General features: G+C 31.6%; 1 protein-coding gene across 5 annotated transcripts in view; it reads left to right on the top strand.

The window, feature by feature from the left end:
* Nucleotides 1-1,907: 1,907 nt before the first annotated feature.
* LOC112455680 (glutamate receptor ionotropic, NMDA 2B) overlaps nt 1,908-19,075 on the top strand; it is a 159,671-nt gene continuing 142,503 nt past the window's right edge. For all 5 annotated transcript variants that reach the window (XR_003040884.1, XM_025017765.1, XM_025017764.1 and 2 more), the window contains exon 1: nt 1,908-2,196. The gene's annotated coding sequence lies outside the window, so the exon portion shown is untranslated. The remainder of the gene's footprint in view (nt 2,197-19,075) is intronic.

Raw genomic sequence — 19,075 nt, 5'->3', positions numbered from 1 at the left:
TCCGTACGAGAACTCTATCGTCCTGTCGAGGCATATAAATGATACTATTATATAAGCCATACTGTTATCCCTCGACGTAGCTTTGAACAATGCTTCTACCAGATAGCATGGATTTTTATTATTATAACTTGTTTACCATCATGGGATATTTACCAAATTACCTCTAGGTAATCTGTAAGATTTGAGATTTTAATTTGACAAAACTACCATATGAGTATTCACGTTTACATTTATTAAGATTTATTTTTTTTGTTATCTTTAAATTTGTTAAAACATTGTCAAAGAAAAATTTCGATGTTTGTGTAACCATATTGTATTAGTAAAAAATTATTTGCAAGTAAATTAAAGTGGACATCAATTTCATTGATCTTTTAGACAAAGACTTACGATAGCTTACTCGTGTCGGCATTATCATTGTTTTACATTGTATTCTCCGACGATGCTTCTTGCTCGAATTTCTGACTGTTCCTTCGTTGCATGGGGTAGACATTGTCTAGTGGAGTAATCCTCAAGGATGTATATTCTAACTATGTGAGTTAACGCGTTAACGCGTTATACAGCCTCCCTTGAGAAACATAAGTACGAACTCACGTACAGAAGTTATTGTGACGCGAATAGTTGGAGCAAATATCGAAATTTATAGAAATTTATACTGTCATCAACAGTATTATTACGGAAATTAATTAACGTGATAATGTACCACAAAATCATATTAAACGTCGCGTAATACGTCGCGACTTATTTCAATAGTCAATACAAATAAATAATTAAGGAAAGATTAGCATACAATGTAATATATATATTCAGTTATACATATTTAACAAAGTGCGATCTCTTGCGATACGTATATCGTTAAAAAATTTTGTTTTTGTAGAAGTTAAAATACATGTTTATGAAATTTTAACACGAGACAAACATTTTGTTTAAAATAATTTCTTTTAATATGCACAATTCCTTTTCACAATCGTGAAATTTAATCAGCATTATATATGAAGATGTTTTTAATTTTATGATTTAATAGTTTTTACATAAAAAAGTCATCTCTTTTATGTTGCTTATTTTAAACTGCTTTTTAATGTATTTGAAATTTATAAAAATTTAAGAGAGGCAATTTTCTTATAAGATAGTATAGTCCATTGCACACATACAGCCATTGAACAGATATTTTAATATAAATTTTAGACGAAAAAAAAAGTAAAATTATATATATTGGTTTCTTTGTATACATATATTTTTTTACTATGTATAATTTAGAATTTTATTTGAGATATTCTTTTTAATGATATTAAAAGAAAAACATACACGTCAAAAAATGTATAAGTTTAGACTTATACAAAAATATCTCTATGAATTCTTTTGTTTTTTAGATGGATAAAATATTTTTAGGATAATTATTTTTGTCTTTCTCTTTCTCCCCCTATATATTATACGTATATATATATATGAATATACATACTTTTATATGAACAATACTGTACAAAGAAAATTTCTGAAATGCTTTAACAGGATGAAAAAAGGGATGATTGTCATATGTGTATATATTTCACTGTGTCTCATCCAACAGATCATTTATTATACATATCTGAAAAATATCGGTTTCCGGCTGATATTCTTCTGCCAAATATTCGGATATATTCCGCGAATTAATTGTTTTTCGTGCGATTCTCATGTCTCGCAGGGAAATCATGGGGTCGTGGCTTCCCCTACGATGTACGGGATCAATCGTGATCCACATAAGACACTCCGGTACCATACGCCGGGATGATACGGAGAGGTGGTGCCCCGAAGACGCAGAACTGTACTCCGGAGTTTCGGGGTGAAACGCGTGCGCGGGTGGTTTTAATCGGGGGCGGGGGTGCGGTCATGGGGACAGTATCGTCGCTCTTCAGTTGGGTTTGGTACGCGTTTCGCGACTGGCCACTGCGCGTCTCTCCGCGGAAAGGCATCTCGGTTCTTCTTCCTATCTTCGTCTGTTAATCTTTATCTCGCGAATCGCGCAACGAAACTCGCGACGTAGAAAATTCTTTTCCGTATTTTTCTGAGGACTTTGCTGAAATTTTTCGTCTGACTATCGATCACTTGTCCGACTTTGCCGGAGCGACGGCTACGGATGTCACATACGTGTTCGAGAGTCGAAGAGTGTTTATTGGTAATTCCTTCGTGACAAGGATTCGGCGAACTGTCACACGATGAAGGGTGAGTCGATTTATTTGTGAGAAAATTGTCGACTTACATATATCGGGAAACACATGAGGATTATTCATGTCTCGAGGAAGAGACGACTAGTGTGCGAATGGTTAAATCGACGCCGGACGGTTGACGTAACTAAGTTTAGGTATGTAGGGAGGAGAACTGGCCTTGTGGTTCTGCGGAATGTGTAAAATAAATGAACGATGTGACTTGCGGTTTTACTTAGAGAAGTTAGAAGCGGTTTCATTAATAAATGATGAAAAGTTATCGATTTTGACTTAAGCGTCGTTAATTATGTACAGGGAAACAAGTTGAGAGATCGTAATTCGGAAGTATTTATCAGGTAATACCGCAATGTGTTTTGCGGACGATGTTCTTAAAACAACTCTTTATCTCTGAATCTTGAAAAAATATATTATTAAGAATAAATCGATCTTTTATGTTAAATTTAATTGTGCTAACTATATTTAACTTAATTTGTTTTTACTTTTATATTGTATATTTTGAGAAAAGGAATAAAATTAAGAAGTATAATGCCAATTAAGCGAATTTCTTTGCATTGCACGTTGTTATTAATTTGACAATTGGACAATAGAATATAGATGTGTAAACAATCGAGTTTTAGTGCATTTAATTTAGAAAGCTTGCATGAAATCGCTGAGTGATACACTACACTGCAATTGAGATGCGGGCATATTTATAATGGAACAATTCAAAGGCAATTACAAAAGATTAAAATCTTATTGATGATATGAAAACTGTTAAAATATAAATTATATCAATAAAATATCAAATATTATATCACTACGTATTTTGTTTAAGGAATTTATCATAATATATAGTATTGAAAGTGTTAAAAAATAATTTGTACGCGAAAATGTGAGACAGCCAAAAAGAATAATTTTATGAAGCTGTTCCTAATGTTGTAGAATCTATAAACTAATCGATTCACTGCTACTTGATTTCTGTTAATTATTCGATTTTAAGAGTTTAACTGAAAAGTATCTTTTAGATGTTGTTATTAAGGAATTTTCGTATCTAATGATGTTATTTCAGTAAATAATCAGGAAGGTAACAATCGCAAAATGATTTTAAAGAATTTATTTAAGACTAAATAGCTTTAAAAAAATCTGAAGGACTTGAACATATAAGTATGTATGTTTTAAGTGGACTTTTTACATACAATACTCGCTTAAACATTTTATCGTTATTTTAGTTACGATAATTAATAAGAACATAATGTAGTACTAACAATTGCTTATTCGCACACAAGGTTTTGAAATCTTTTTGTTTTCTGATATGTGCAATAACATTGCTAAGAAGTTTTAATAAACGTGTGTTAGTAGCACATGAAATATGTTGTTTGAAAGGAAAAAGTGATCAAGCATTCCTATTCTGCAACTCTTAACGGGGTCGTTATCATTATATTGTCAGCGCGCAGCTTTTTTACCATATTTCATCTGCACATTACAACAATAACAATACTGTCGTTAAGAGTTACAGAATCAGGGCGGTCAATTTTCCATTAACGTGAAGATAACAGAGTGTATACGAAAACATTTAAATGTTAATTATCACTGTTTCGATAATCTTGTTCAAGACTTGGCAGTGGGACACAATCGCTTATCGATTCGTGTTCTATTTAATGTGGAACTCTTGTGCGTACGACGCTGCACACTTCGAAAGAAAAGCATTCGGCTTAATTAAATCACGAGAATGCAAAATGTGAGATGTTACAAAATCGATGCCAATGATGATTTATTTTTCAAGCAAAGAATAACAGTTTTGTATTGTTTTATGTTCAACTCTCTTATGATACATACATTTCAAAGTTCTCGAAATTTTAATAATTTTTTTGCTTAATTCTTAATTAATATATTAATTAAGCATTTATTTACGTTATTTTTAGAATAATCATGTCATAAATTCTACGTAATCGGATGATTAATATAAATTTTACGCACAATCACATGATAAGCGACTTTGCAACTATTACTTGTATATTACAATTATTTATAAGGATAAAAATACTTGCTGGTCTCTAAATATTATAGAGTAATATTTCTCTCTCTCTCTCTCTCTCTCTCTCTCTCTCTCTCTCTCTCTATCTCTCTCTTTCCTTCCACTCACTGCCCTCCTTCCCTTTTCTCGCGATAATTACTGTTCTAACAAGGTTATTATTTTAATGGATAATGATAATAAACATATCGCTTATAATTGACGATAATTTGTGCGCTGTTCCATTGCATTGATTATTTGTGCAAGAAATTCATACACTAATTTGAATAAAGCTAGACCAATGGAAAGCAAGCGGAAAGGATTTACCTCCGCACTACATTATTAAGGGCGAACAGTTTAATCCTTCATTTAGCACAGTCAAAGCGACTTTAATTGCGCATTTTGTGGTTATAAGTCCGAGTTGCCACTCGGTTATATGGTTCGACACATCCCTGATGATATTTACTTGTGACCCACTAAACTTTCTAGATTAAACGTGAATGCGGCAAAACGGACGAGTGGGATTCACGTTCGGTCTTGTTAGTATCTATTATCAGTATTATTATTCTATCCGGCGTAATAATTTTGTAATATGTTATTGTGCATTTCGTATTGCATAAACATATTTCTGTACTATTTACTAATCACTTTAAAACGTAATACTTATTAACTGTTAATATTCAAAAACGTTTGAATTGTGCTGTACAATATCTTGTAAATTATTCTGATGTGTTGTGTTCACTTGAACAAATTTTTATATTTTTTATATATTATTTATCTAAATTTATTAAATTGAAAATGTGAAGTTTACTTGTTTGTAAAAATTTTAACTGATAATTGACGGTAATGCTCACATAGAAGATTTTAATGATTACACGGCAGCTGAATATTTACTATTAATGGTGTATAAATTGTCGTCCTTTAGGATCTAAGGACATTTAAGCGACAAAAATTGTTAATTAACTATCAAGCCACATACGCCAACGAACCGAAGGGCAAGGACAGGGCTCAAAGTGCTTAAATAAATGAAGCTTGAGTGGCCGCTGTCAGAGTTGATTGGCCTAATGGTGCGACAGCTCGATTTTGGGGTCCAAAATCGGGATCGTAAGATATTTCCTGAAAAAATGTGAAATAAAAAAATGAATGTGTATATGTGTACGAATATTAATTTTGAGTTAGTTTATTTCTGAGCTTTATGTATATTTGCAAATTTTACAAAGTAAATGTTATATTCAGTTTATAATGTAAAATGATAATTTTACAAAACCCTTTTTATCTAATACATATATTATTACTCTTTTTTTTCTGTAATTTTTTTGTTACGGAATATGGATAAATTTATAAAAATTACAAATTGTTTTAAAAAATTATTATTAAAAATCTTAAAAAGCATTTTGCATAATTAAATGAATGATTTTTTAATAAATTATTGTCTTGTTGAATAAAATTGGAAAGTATATTTAGGGGTGAAAGTTGTTCATATTCTTGAAATTGACAAATCGGTTATTTGCTATCGCCTTCTGTTATCATTTTATGACATTAATTAATAATTTTGAAATTATATATCGCGCGAATTAATGACAAAATGAAAGAGCCGTATAAGAGAATATTAAACGGTTTGTAGTGGTGAAGCACGCTTATGCGAAATTATTTGTCATCGAACGAAGGCATGTTTGATTAATGAAATTGATTCTATTGCGTGTTACAATGTAGCTTCGTTATTATGTTTCATCTTGCTTGTTCGTTATTCAACCATAAATAATACTTAAAAAATGTAGAATTATGCACTATGCTTTTCCGCACATGCAAATTTTTTATCTTTTAAAAGCACAATGAACGATAAACAAATTTTTAAATAAAGTTGTAGAATAATGTACAATACATTGTACATATTATACAGTTATTGATTGTACGGTTTTTTAAAAATCTATTCAAAATGCAATGAATACATGTGCACATTTATCATTACAGAAGATTTAATAAAGGCTTCTAAAAATAAGATTTAAATAATTCTCTAAATATCTTTGACAGTTAAGCTCCCATTGTTTCAACGCGTTTGTTTCATTAGTCCTTTTTGATTATCGTTATTTTATGGAACTGTGATGCCTTTGTAACAATTAACAGAGTTAATCAAGGAACAAGTCACGTACGTAGTCGAGAGCTACTGCTCTTCAAGACAAAGGACGAAATTACTAAAGATACAGTGAATGCTGACAAGCCTGACTATCTTTTCAGAACATTATTTTGGAGAATTATCTAGCTGGTTGGTGAACAGATTTCCTTTCTTCTGAATTTTATCTCTTACTTGTTTAATGTTCGATATCTTTTTGAAGTAAAATGCATATAGGCATATATGAGTAATGATCGGAATATGTCAATATTTCTTGTTAATAAAATTAATTATTTTACTAGTTATAATCTTGATAGTTTTATAACAGAAATATAATTGGATCTAATCTTATAATTTATAATATTTTAAAATCTTATTGCTAATAAAAAGAGATTTTGTATTTATTATGCTAGAAAAAAGGAAATTACACATTATTCTATTTGGAAATACTTTGGAAAATAGTTCAGAAAGAGAGCTTGCCTAAGAATAGTGGTTTTATATTCGCGTTACTTCTGTCGTAATAAATCACCTATCTTCGGCAACAACTGCGGTTAACGTTGTTAATTAATGATCTTCGTGTCAAGCGAAACACATGACAGGTTGATACAAAGGCTAGATATAAATTATCCTTGATTGTGCAGTTTAGAAAAATAAATAGAAAATGGAAAGTGGAGAAAGAGAGAGAAAGATAGAGCTCATTTAAGATTGATGTTTAACATTTATTGTATATTTATTGGATTTATTGTATAGTCGTCAATGATATTTGTATCATTGATCGATAAATTATATATAATTATTATGCGAAAGTACATAAAATTAAATACCGAGTAAAATATTTTTGAGAAAGAACATGCCCAGTAAAAAATCTAGGTATCAAGAAAGAATTAATTTAAGCGGCTGCATTTTTTTACATTATAATATGCGCCTTCGACAGAGAGGTGACATCCAGAGAATTAATAATATTAATTGCTAGTCAACCAACCAATGAAACGTCAGCCATAACTACTGACGACAACAAAGGGGATGGGATAAATAATAATGATTGAGCAACTGACGGCTGAAATAATTTTCCCAGAGTCACAAAGCCGCGCTCGCGGCACAAAGGTCTGGCAGGCATTTTGAAAAATGTGTAAAAGTGTTGCATGCTGGTGCTTATTATTCGCGTAAAAACCATCAACAAACAAGACCATTACACCGACCGGGTTAAAGGGAAAATGTGAAATTGTGTTTCAAACGCGAAAATGTAGCAATGTTAAAAGTCTCGTTTTATGATTACTTACCTCCCGCAGGGATGACTGATCCGCACAGTCAGTTTGAGCCTATAATAGCAAACCCACAGACCCGAGTTCAATACACTGCAGACACTTACATACATGTACTCATTATATACATATACGAGCGAAAACTCTCTCTTTTAGATATTTTTTTATTAAAAAAGAAAAATTTTTTGTTAAACATCTATTTGGGTATTATCATAATTTTTATTGATCTAAAACAATTTCAAGGAACGTAATGTTTAGTTTCTCAATGTTCTCTACGAATGTTTCCGTACGAATATTTACTTGATTTATCCGATGGAAAGAGAAAAGGAAGTTTGATATATAAAAAGTAATGGTAACATTTTTATATCTATGGTGTTTTACACTATCTTAAATGGTATATCGCGTGATATACGTGTTATAAGAAATACGAGTCTGATCTGCGACACGTCTTATCTATTGCATCATCCGAGAGAAGTGACATCCGCGATCTCTAAGGGTTAGATCCAAGGTTACATTGCAATGATTGCTCCAGTTTTTATCGTTATGGTAAAAAAAGTATAATAGTCGTTAATTAAAGCCGGGTGGTTCCTTGTTGTCAGATCTAACGATCCCTTGTCGTCGGTAGTTAGCGTAAATGTGTTGATAGACAAAGTTGATTAAATTAATCATGCCGTAACGCGATTTCAGGGTTGAATTTCATGCATCGTCGAGAGAGGTACAACATCGTTAATATGCGTTTACACTCTATTGAGAGGTTTCGAAATACAAGTCATTTTTTGATGACTAACTTTTTGTTTGAAATTGAGAGAGAGTAGGCAACGCGATTAGTATTACAAAGCTAAAATTGACATCGGACTTTTGGTTTGATGGAAAAATAGTAAATGAAAGATCTAATTTTAACTCTCTGCGTAATAGACTTTTTCTATTCTTTCATGCAAAATTTTAAGCTTTTATTAAACATGGAAAATGAGAGATATGACATATCACAATTTATGTCATAATATAAAAAGATATATTTATGACAAAAATACATGTATATAATAAAATGTTTTTCATTTGCTTTTTTATTTGAAATATTGAGAAATAAATTTTTTTTCATAGTATCAATGATGAAGATTATATGCCAGATTAAGTTATTGTTTCTTTTCTTGGTTAGAGCAATTTTTGAAGTATATTTAAATTTTAACAAGAAGAGGATAAAGCTTTTAAAAAGCGGTGTAATCACTACGTTCTTTACAATACTTTGTATTGTAAAAAAATGGCAAAGTTTAGTTTTAATTATAATTTTTTTTAAATATTATATATCTTTGAGATTACAGAAAATATGATATCAATTATAAGTAGCTGCGAAAGAGTATCTTCCAGTTTAGCTTGACTGTTAAAGCTTTCATATATCATTTGAAGCGATAGTAGAGAAAGGGATTAATATATTAAATCCGGTGATATACGTAATCTTTAAAATACGCGTTTTCATATGTGCAAACGCATCGTAATGTATAGCGTTAATATAGTGAACTATTGATCGATATATCGGTATGGTTGTTGATATTGTGATCGATTCCAATGTGTCATTGAGAATAGATAGCAGTCCCTAAATGCGTGGACGTAAGAGAGTTACCCCTGTAATATTTGTATAGTAAATGGACGGTAGATATATGTGAAATCTATTCAATAAGGGATCAATCAAAGGAAGATAAAGGAAATTTGAAGAATGTATGTGTTGATCTGCGATGTTTTTAAGCATCACGAGTGCAAATAATCTGATAAGTAAACCTCCTTATTCACTGTTATTAGAACGGTTATTTTGATGCAAGGATTAAAGTTTGAATATTCGTTGCTTGAAAAAGATGAGAAAATGCAAGAGTCGCGTCTCGGAGCTCGGTCGGCAGCGCTCGCCAAAGAGTTGAACCAACATTTATTCAGCTTTTATTTTTGTCACTTTCTGTACGCGGTTTATTGCTTCTTCGAACACTCCTGCTACTGACTGCTTTTGCATTTGTTCTTAGAAGTCGAAAGCCTGGGAATGAGGTACCACCCGCAAGAATAATAAAGTAGTGATTTTACAGAGGGATGGAATATTTGTAGCAAACTCTCGGTATACTTATATAATGATAAAAAATAATCAATGAAGAATATCTGTTTTTCAAAGATAAATGAAGCGAAATTCTAAAGCGAATTTATATAAAATGATGCATAAATTGCGATAAACTTTTGTTTTTGGTTCGTTGATATTTTATTTGATTCAATTTTTATTATTTTTATTTTTAAAACTTTGATATCACTTAAAATTATATAAACACCATTGGTCTATATTTTTCTCACCATTCAAATTTTAGGTGCACTTTTATGTGTGCATTACATTTTTAAATATATTTTTTTTATAATTTAATTTTTTATCTTTTGATATATTACTTATATTGCGCTTTATATACGTGAGAATCAAATACCTATTACATTTTTAGTTGTGCGTTAAATATTTTATATACATAAATCTCGCCAGATACAAAGCACTGAATGATGAAAGATTTATATAAATTTCACAAAGTAATTCATAAATTTTAGTGAATTTAATTAATAAAACGCGTATCATTCATATGATCGCTGTACCGTTCGATGTAACCAATATTTCTATTGTTAAATTTAAACCTAAAATATTCCATAAAATAATAAATTTAATTCTCCAGGAATTGTTTCATTTATATAAAATAAAATTTTAATTATTAAAGAGCATGAAATATTATTTAAATAAATAAATTTAATACTTTCTTGTAATGCTTAAGTAATTATTATATATATATATATATAAATGTATTTTGAAATTTCGGAAACAGTAATAGAGATATGTATTCGAATTTCGTGCCTCTGTAATGATGATTATTACGGAACTAATTATCGTAACGTGGTAATTATTAAACCTCAACAATGCCACTGTAGCACCTGCACGCTTGAGCGAGCTAACGACGTGAACGCGAAGAATGCATCTGCGGTATCATCTCATGTAGCAACGCAAACATAAGTATTTATTGCTGTTGCTTATATTGTCGTTGCAGCGCTGACGATGCATTTCGCGCTGGTGACTGTGCAGTTTAAAATACGTATAGCATTTTTCTGCAGTCACAAATATATCAGTAAAGGGTTTCCACGGCATTATCACAGGATTACTGTGGGTATTACAGAACGAACATTAACATAAATAGATAGTAAAAATAAGAATTGATTAATCTAATAGCCATAAGTGAAATAGTGTTTTAATATTCGAGTAAATTGAAATATCCACTTAATATTATAAAATATATTAAAAAATAATTGTCAAGATTATATTGTTCCTATTTTTTTTTGCATTAGATATTTTACATTCATTGTTGTAAATAATAACATTATCTTTATTTGCAATTAATAAGTTGATAAATTAATCCTTTATCAGATTCACTAAAATATTCAGCATTCCAAAATTAATGCGAGCATAATCGAGGGTAAAATCATTAATAACGAAAGTTAATGGCTTCAGAGATAAAAGCTCGCATTATTTGAGTTACTTTTGCGACGTATTATTTCTGAAAAATCGTACGAGGAAAGTTTCTCTTTGCAGGATTATGAATTTTCACATTTAAGTAGATAAATGAGCTGGGCGGGGGATTCTATTGCTTCGCGTTTAAGGAGAAGGTCGGGAGACAGAAGTACTAGTGGAAGGTAATTGCAACGTAACGTCGATCAAGTCTGTAGATGGCAAATAATATCTGCAATTTCGCGGCATAACTTGTACGTTTGCTAGGAAGATATGGTTTTGATCTCGTCTTTGTTCTGCGTGACAAGATTATTATATCTTGCTAGGAAAGATCTTTAAACCCCAAAGCACCTGTATGTCATGTAAAAAACTGTAAAAAACGAATTGGGATAAGAGTACAGAATAAAGATGAGATTGGTAGAAAACCTCCATTTGGTTCAACTGTATACAATTCTTTTACTAATCTTGACAGGCTTAATACAAAAAGTATAAATGGCCATTGAAAAGATTAAAAAACTAAGATTGTCAGAAATGTTTGATAATGAAAAGATTAAGTGATACAATAAAAATTATTAAATGTGTTTTACAATTTAACAATTTATTTATCACGATAGAATAAATAGATATATTACATAATCATTAAACAATAATGCGTATTTATTTAAAAATTATTATAATATTGTTAAACATTATGAGTATTAATTTTAATATACCTGTTTGATGTAAAAACTGTTTATAATTAGAAAGTAATTATTTTTTAATTTTTAAAATATCGATGATTTTGTTTATTTCTATAACGTATTTTTGACTTGGTTTCACGTTTATCCTTTGTCTGCATGTTTTTTTTATTACATCTTTTTTAGATATGGATGATACATTTATTTTTAACATTGTCCTTGGGGATTATCATAAACTGTCTTTTTAGTATATAATTACCAGTACAATATAGTTATTCTTTACACGATTGTGTGCTCGAACTGGCACGTGTGTCTTTATCATGATTGATGAGGGTGTAAAATAAATTGTCGGGCTTTTGTAACAGGATAGCAGTATAAAAATTCGTATAAGCAATTCGCGTTTCTTTCCACAGCTGCTTAAAAAGTGTCGTATCGATCCTGTAGCCGTGTAGCGCTTTAATATATTGCGTCATCGCGCACATATCGGAGTCCATAGAATTTATGATATAATTTATAGATAAATATATCTAGTTGCAACATAAAAAACAGACATTTAGCTGTGATCAACGTGACACTTGATGGAAAAATAGAGGAGTATAATGTAATGAAGTATACTGCTTTGTTTCTTAAATTTGAAAATTCTTTTTTCATAAACGATGCATTCAAAATACATACGAAAATATTTTTAAATAGTTGATCTGTGTCAGTAAAACTGCCTCGCGAACATTACTGCATATTAGCCCATATTTCAAAAGACTGGACCTATTTCCAATATGGAGCACTTTACCATCGTGCTCAAACGTTCGTGTGTTTGCTCATTGGTCAAACGCGAAAATCGAACCGACCTTCAGTGGCTTGAAAGTTGTAAAAATCATACTACAAACGAGTGCTACAGCGTCGAAAAGGAAACGGAGTTAATAGGATAAACATCGAGGGGTTGTGTGCGGCAGGATGCAGAAGGATATTTGCATTTTCTACCGCTTTTTTCGCACCGTTGCATTCGCTATACTTGCATGGCTTCGACGCGACGTCGTGACCTTTCTTGTCGGATAAATACAGTGATTTATTTGAAAATGTAAAAATATAGAGTTGTGAGTTTTTCTACCGCGAATTTTGTTTAAAGACGCTATATGTGTGTCTGGATATTGCCACGCGATCTTTTCAACGGTGGAAGAGAGGTGACCCGGGTAATCTTGTGGCTTCGGGGTATGAAGTCTTCTAAATATCTATATTGTGTTCAAAATTAAGTGGGCTTCTTTTTTTTGCAATTTTATATTTTGTAATTTTATACTTTCTTTTTCTTCTTATTGGGGGTTTTTTTGCATGAATTAAGGCATTTCTTTTTTAATGGCAATCTCGAGATTATTTCAGGGCGATTTTTAGTAATTTCACCTGACATGCTTTTATTAAAGTGATAATATGTTCAGTTATTATATTTCAAAGTTAAGTTCTGAACAAACAAGGAAAAGAAAGTTGACACGATACAATAAGTATAAATTTAGAGCATTATGAAAGCTTCCATGCATATCTTTTCTGCACACGTCGTCCGGAATATAAGACGTGACTGCTGGGAACATAAAGGAATATTTTACATCTTTAATGACCAAGGATGGTACTTGATGCATGCAAGATTACATGATAGATGTTGCATTTGTTAATTGGATGTCAGTTAATCAGCAGAACTAGGTCAAAGGCTGTTTAGAACGCCACTCGACCGGCGCAAGATGGTTATTTTTCTTTTTCCCTTTTTTTTGTTAGATGACCCGCATCTCTAAATCAATGTCTCTCCTCTTTTGTAAGCATTCGACACAAGCGTATGACATTCGATTTTATTCGATGTCCACAGAGAAATTGAGAAGTGAAGTTTTTATTGGGTTAAAATATATTTGTATATGTGTGTAAGATATTTCTTAATTAAACAACAGCGAGGAATATAAATGATATTCGTAGAATGTAATTTAAGTAACATTTGGTCAGTTTTATGCATATATAAAAATGCCATGGTAATGTTTCTATAAAATTATTCATCTTTTAATTAAAAACTTGTTAGTGAATCACTTACTTTTCTCTCTCTCTCTCTCTTTCTCTCTCTCTCTCTCTAAATTATTTAATTTTACTTCTAAACTCAATGTTTTTACATCTATAACCCCATTGAGTAATCGAGAGATATTATTTCTTTCATACATAAACACACATCGAAGATATTATTTGTCAAAATGATATATATAGAAACATTTATATATATATTTTTGTAACTTGTGTTTTTTTCCTATGCGAACTAGTCGTATTATTACATTAACTGCGACTAACGACTATTGAAATATTGATTTAACATTTGTACCCTTGTCGTTTTTCGGCTATTTGGAAGAACTTGTCGACTGCAGCATGTCCATTACTGATAGAATGAAAAAATCCCAGCACGTACATTTTATTGCGCGATAAAGGGATCAGTATCACCGAGACCACGCATTGGAACAATAGCTGACCTGCCAGTGCTAACTCGGAAATTAATTAAATGACCGGAATATATAGCAATAACCGTGGTGTGACGCTGACGAGAAATGGTTTATAATGTTTTTGGGGCATGGACATGATGAATGGTCGGAAAGGGTTTGAATCCTAATTTGTTCGGTTTAACGCTGATTAGTCGCGAGACAGATGTGACGAAATGCTGGAGATATATGTCCACATCTATCCATCTCGCTAAACGAAATAAAAACAGCACGCGCCGCGCGGTATTTGAAATTAAAACTGAACGAGATGTGCAAGAGTTAAATTTAATAAACATATCTGCAATTTAATTTTGATTGTAAATGAAATGAGTTTACCGGATGTTTCGTCTTAACACACCGGAAAATCCGATTTTCCGATGCGTTCAAAACAGGTTCGTTTAATGCGAGAGCGCTTCTATCTCTGCATCATATTCTATTTAAATTGGAAATTACGTTGCTAATTGTAAGCGCAGCACGTTTTTCGATTTTGTTCTCCAGTCGATAATCACTTTTGCATAATTAGATCATTACAGTTTTGCATCTACTTTACTTTGCAAGTGAGATAAGTGCGGCAGATAAGTTCTTCAATTTTTAACAAATAATTGTAATTTTATGGTTGCAATATTTACAAATATGTAAATGAATTTTTCATAAAACTGTGAAACATAAAAATTTGCGTTATAATTGATTAAAACCAAGAAAAGTAATATTTAAGTATAAATTTAAAATAAATTATTTGCTTATTAGCAAACTCTTAATTTTAAATAGTATATTATAAATTTTATTTCAAAACGATACCGGATACATATCTATAATAAGATTATCCAAACGTTTTCAATTAAAAAGGAGATCGAGCTACAAAACGGACGTACTTATTGTTTTCAGGTTTAAGTCACTAGAAGGGGAATCAGATCTCTCCCTCCATCACGAATTTATCCGCGAGATGTTTCTAACGAAACCCGCTTACGCGGATCCCATTAATTTTCATCAGGTAGTATCGATCAATTAATACTGATTAGCCGTGTACCGTAATCCCGGAGTTACCTCAGCCTCATCATGAGCTTTCGTTCTTCATTTTTTTCCTGTCTACCTTTCAGCTTCTTTTATTTTAACTTGAGCTACTTGCGTTCAAGGGCTCGCGAGTATGAGTCCGCAGGGAGCTCCATTTTCTTGTCTCCTGCTCTCTACAGTCTCTACCATTTTTTTCCTCTCTTCTCTTGTGGGTGTAACCCGTAATCCGCCATTGCGGATTATCCTTTTCAGAAATTTGTGTGTATTAGCTCTATTCTTTTTTTTTTTTTTTTCAAGCCGTGTGCAGGATTTCTCGTAAATTTCTCGTATTTTCGTCGTTTTTTTGTAAATGTTGAAATCTGTTGAATTACAGTTTTCTTCGGTACGATGGATGTGATGTGTTCAGTATGCTTGTAAATCCATTGCGTTAGTAGACGTGTAGAATCATGAGAAATTGCTGAAAATAAATTTAGCTCTAAAGAATTAAAGCTAATAAAAAAAAGTTTGAAGATGACGGAGAGAATATGCACAAATCTATTATACAGATATTCGGTGAAGAAGACTTTAGAGATTGACAGTTTTTATATAAAAAATGTTTATTATTTATAAAAATAATTTTGAACTATTAAGCTAAAAAGAAATTTATTTAATATGATGTAACAGTAGATGTTTCGCCACATGCATTGTAAAGTTATTTTGCATCGCAGATTTGTGTCTCGTCAAATTTTAATAAAAGGGCTGAATAAAACTTTGCCCGAATAACTGCGAACAATGTCAAAATAACTTCCACAATACGCCTCTGAAGCAATTGCTGACGCTGGGAGAAAGCCTTTTTTTCTCCCGCATAAGTGGCGTTAACAATTTTCGTTAAACCCGATACTGCGCGCAAACGAGTAGGATTTCACGGTTTCACGAACTAGGCCTACCACGGCTGGGTAACGCTTTAAAAAAGTTTCCGTCGAAGTCCAATATTTTAGGTACGTATAACAGCGTTCCTCAGAAAAATTTCTATAATAATGTAATCAAGCGTATAATAAATTCCGTAACAATGTTGCGTTGTGGTTTATGAACGTTAAATTTTGATCTCTCGATTTTGCACTGCAAGGCTCGTCAATGAAAGTATAGGGAAAAGTTGCATCGAGATTATGCCCTAGATAAAGTGTAAAGCAAATAATAGCGTGATTATCATTCAAATTTATACATTTCTACAAAAATTTATGTACCTCTGGAATCTGTAAATTTGTAAATATGTCTGTGTATTCTAATTTTTTGGTATCATAATATTTGCCTTAAGCTGTTAGTTTTAGACTAATCCACATGGCCACGATGTAATAAACCGTGGATTTAAACAGTATATTTTAATAACACATAGGCTTTAGGCTCCGTGTGACGTGGAAAGGTATCGTACGTTTCACGATGCCGCAATAGTATATTTTAATTGCATATAAGTATACAAGTTTGGAGTATCTACATATATTTATTGAAGCGCAATTTGCAGAAATATAAAATTTTACAAATTTTTTTATAAACTTCTTTTTATTGATGACCGTAACGTAAATTATAGTTTGTTATAAAAGTAAATTTTAATTTCTACCAATAACTGTGATAGTTATTAATAAAGGAATACTTACACATTACTGTAAAAGTTTATATTTTATATGGAGTAGTATATATTGCATATTACAGATATTCAGATAATTTTACTTTAATGAAAAGATCTGTTCTATTTGTGCTGAGCAGTTGCAATAAGAAATTTTCCTTTGTTATCCTTGAAATTCTCGTTGTCTCTAACTATTCTTACGCAATTACTCACAAAAGTTCTCGCAGTACTTTATGAGATAAGCTTCGAAAGTTTGACATACCGGACTTTATAGAGCGCGTTGCAAAAACAATCTTTCATTTCCTTATTTTTCTCCGGTGGACCTCGAAAAAAAAGGAAGATTAGTAGCGATTAGTTATTGTCATTAAACGTTGCGATATGTTTTTATGACAATATTGCTGGATAATACAACCGCAGAAAATTGTGTTTTCTTACCACTGGAAAAAGCTCGACAAATGTCTTTAATTAAAGTTTTCTCGGTCACCGCGAAAGTAATAAGTAAAACTGAGGTCTAGCTGTTATATAATTCGGTTTTACCTAATACTTTTAGTCAAACGTTTGTAAGAAAATTACTGCAAATATATAGGTGCTTCAGACCTTTTACGTTATTTTATTAAAACATGTATGTATTAAGTGCGTATTTTTGGAAATCTAAGACCATTATCGCTTCAAATGTCAGGACATGTTCTATATTTGAATCTTTGAATTTTTAATTATCTCTCGAATTATTTAGTGTTCTAAATTATTAAAATATTCTGCAGTAACGAACCTTGACACCTTCTATCTATTTTCTTCCACGTCCATCGTTTATTTCTCTCTGAAACCTTATTGTTGTACGTAGCGCAATTTGATCATATTGTTACCTCAATACGATTAATAAAGTTCTATTACAGCAATTAATTTTTGCAATCAATGACTTTCAATGTCTGCAAATTTTGTTTTCATTTCTTGTTTTAGGTATTTTGAGATTAAACTTACATCGGGATTTTACGAATGTCGAAAGGGATTTTACGGAATATATGTGGACATTGTACGCGCGAAAATTTATTTTTCCCCCGACGCGGTAGATTTATTGGCTATCGTGATATATCGTGGTATTAAGAACATTTTAATCATGAGGCGACTAAGCTCTTATCTTTTTCTCATTCTATTCTAACGGGCGATATTTAATTGCTATGTCTTCGATTTTTTTATCAAGAAAAATGAATCATCAGTTAAATCTGAAACAGTGATAAGTGATAAATTATTACTTTTAAAGCAAATTCTTTCTAAAACATGATAAAGAGACTAAAGAAAAAAATAACTTAGGCGTTAGCTCTGCATGACGTAAAAGGATATTGTATGTTTCACGATGCCATCAATCGTAATCTATTTCTGCTGTAGATATACTACCCGTGCAGGAAGCACAATAAAGACAGGATAGATATATCAATTATTTTTCGTACAACATTATATAAAGCAAACTGAATTACGCGCAAAGCTCTCACGAATACCGTCCTCTGCGATCGTTCGTCGCCGCGGTAAATGCTTTAATCGGCTTTCAACGTGTTACCGCCCAGCGATTCCGCAACCACGCTGAGCAAATATCCGAACACTTTAATGCGCTAGCCGAGGTTAAATGAAACGAGTGAAGTTACCAATAATCAATAACCCGCACGCACTTGGCGACACCATGGCAAGAATCAGTTCCGTTCCGCTTACTATAAGTTAACCGTCATGTTTCTGACGAGTTCGAATAATAAAGAGGAAGAACGAGTTTTTTTTTTCATCATATCCATCACAATACTTTTAGAGCGAATGCAGTATAAGAGAAGGACATAAACAGGACAGAGGGAATTGTATACGTTATACAATACCTTGTACAAAGAGCCGCGAGTGAGCCTTACGATTGCAAAATCTCGTTTTTCAAATAATCAGCCATGCTCTTTCGTTTTCCAACATACATTACCACATTACTATACCACTCTGACTTTCCTTCAACTTTCATTAATCCATCTTTTTTAATTTTTTAATGTGTTATTTATTTTAAAATAAATATTAGGTATTATCTGAATTTGAAGATCTAAAGTTTTTTTAATTAAATTGTTATGAATAAAAGCTTTACATTAAAGAAGAAACACTTTCTGATCTTTCCCGATATATAATGTCGGAGACTCTTCTCTTAATTACTGAGAAATCAATAAATTAAGATTTCAAGACTTCAAAATTATAGATACTTTTTTCTGTATTT

This window comes from Temnothorax curvispinosus, unplaced genomic scaffold, assembly GCF_003070985.1.
Source record: "Temnothorax curvispinosus isolate PA1 unplaced genomic scaffold, ASM307098v1 QBEX01006321.1, whole genome shotgun sequence".
Classification (NCBI taxonomy): Eukaryota; Metazoa; Arthropoda; class Insecta; order Hymenoptera; family Formicidae; genus Temnothorax; species Temnothorax curvispinosus.
This window is presented reverse-complemented; position numbering and strand designations above follow the sequence as displayed.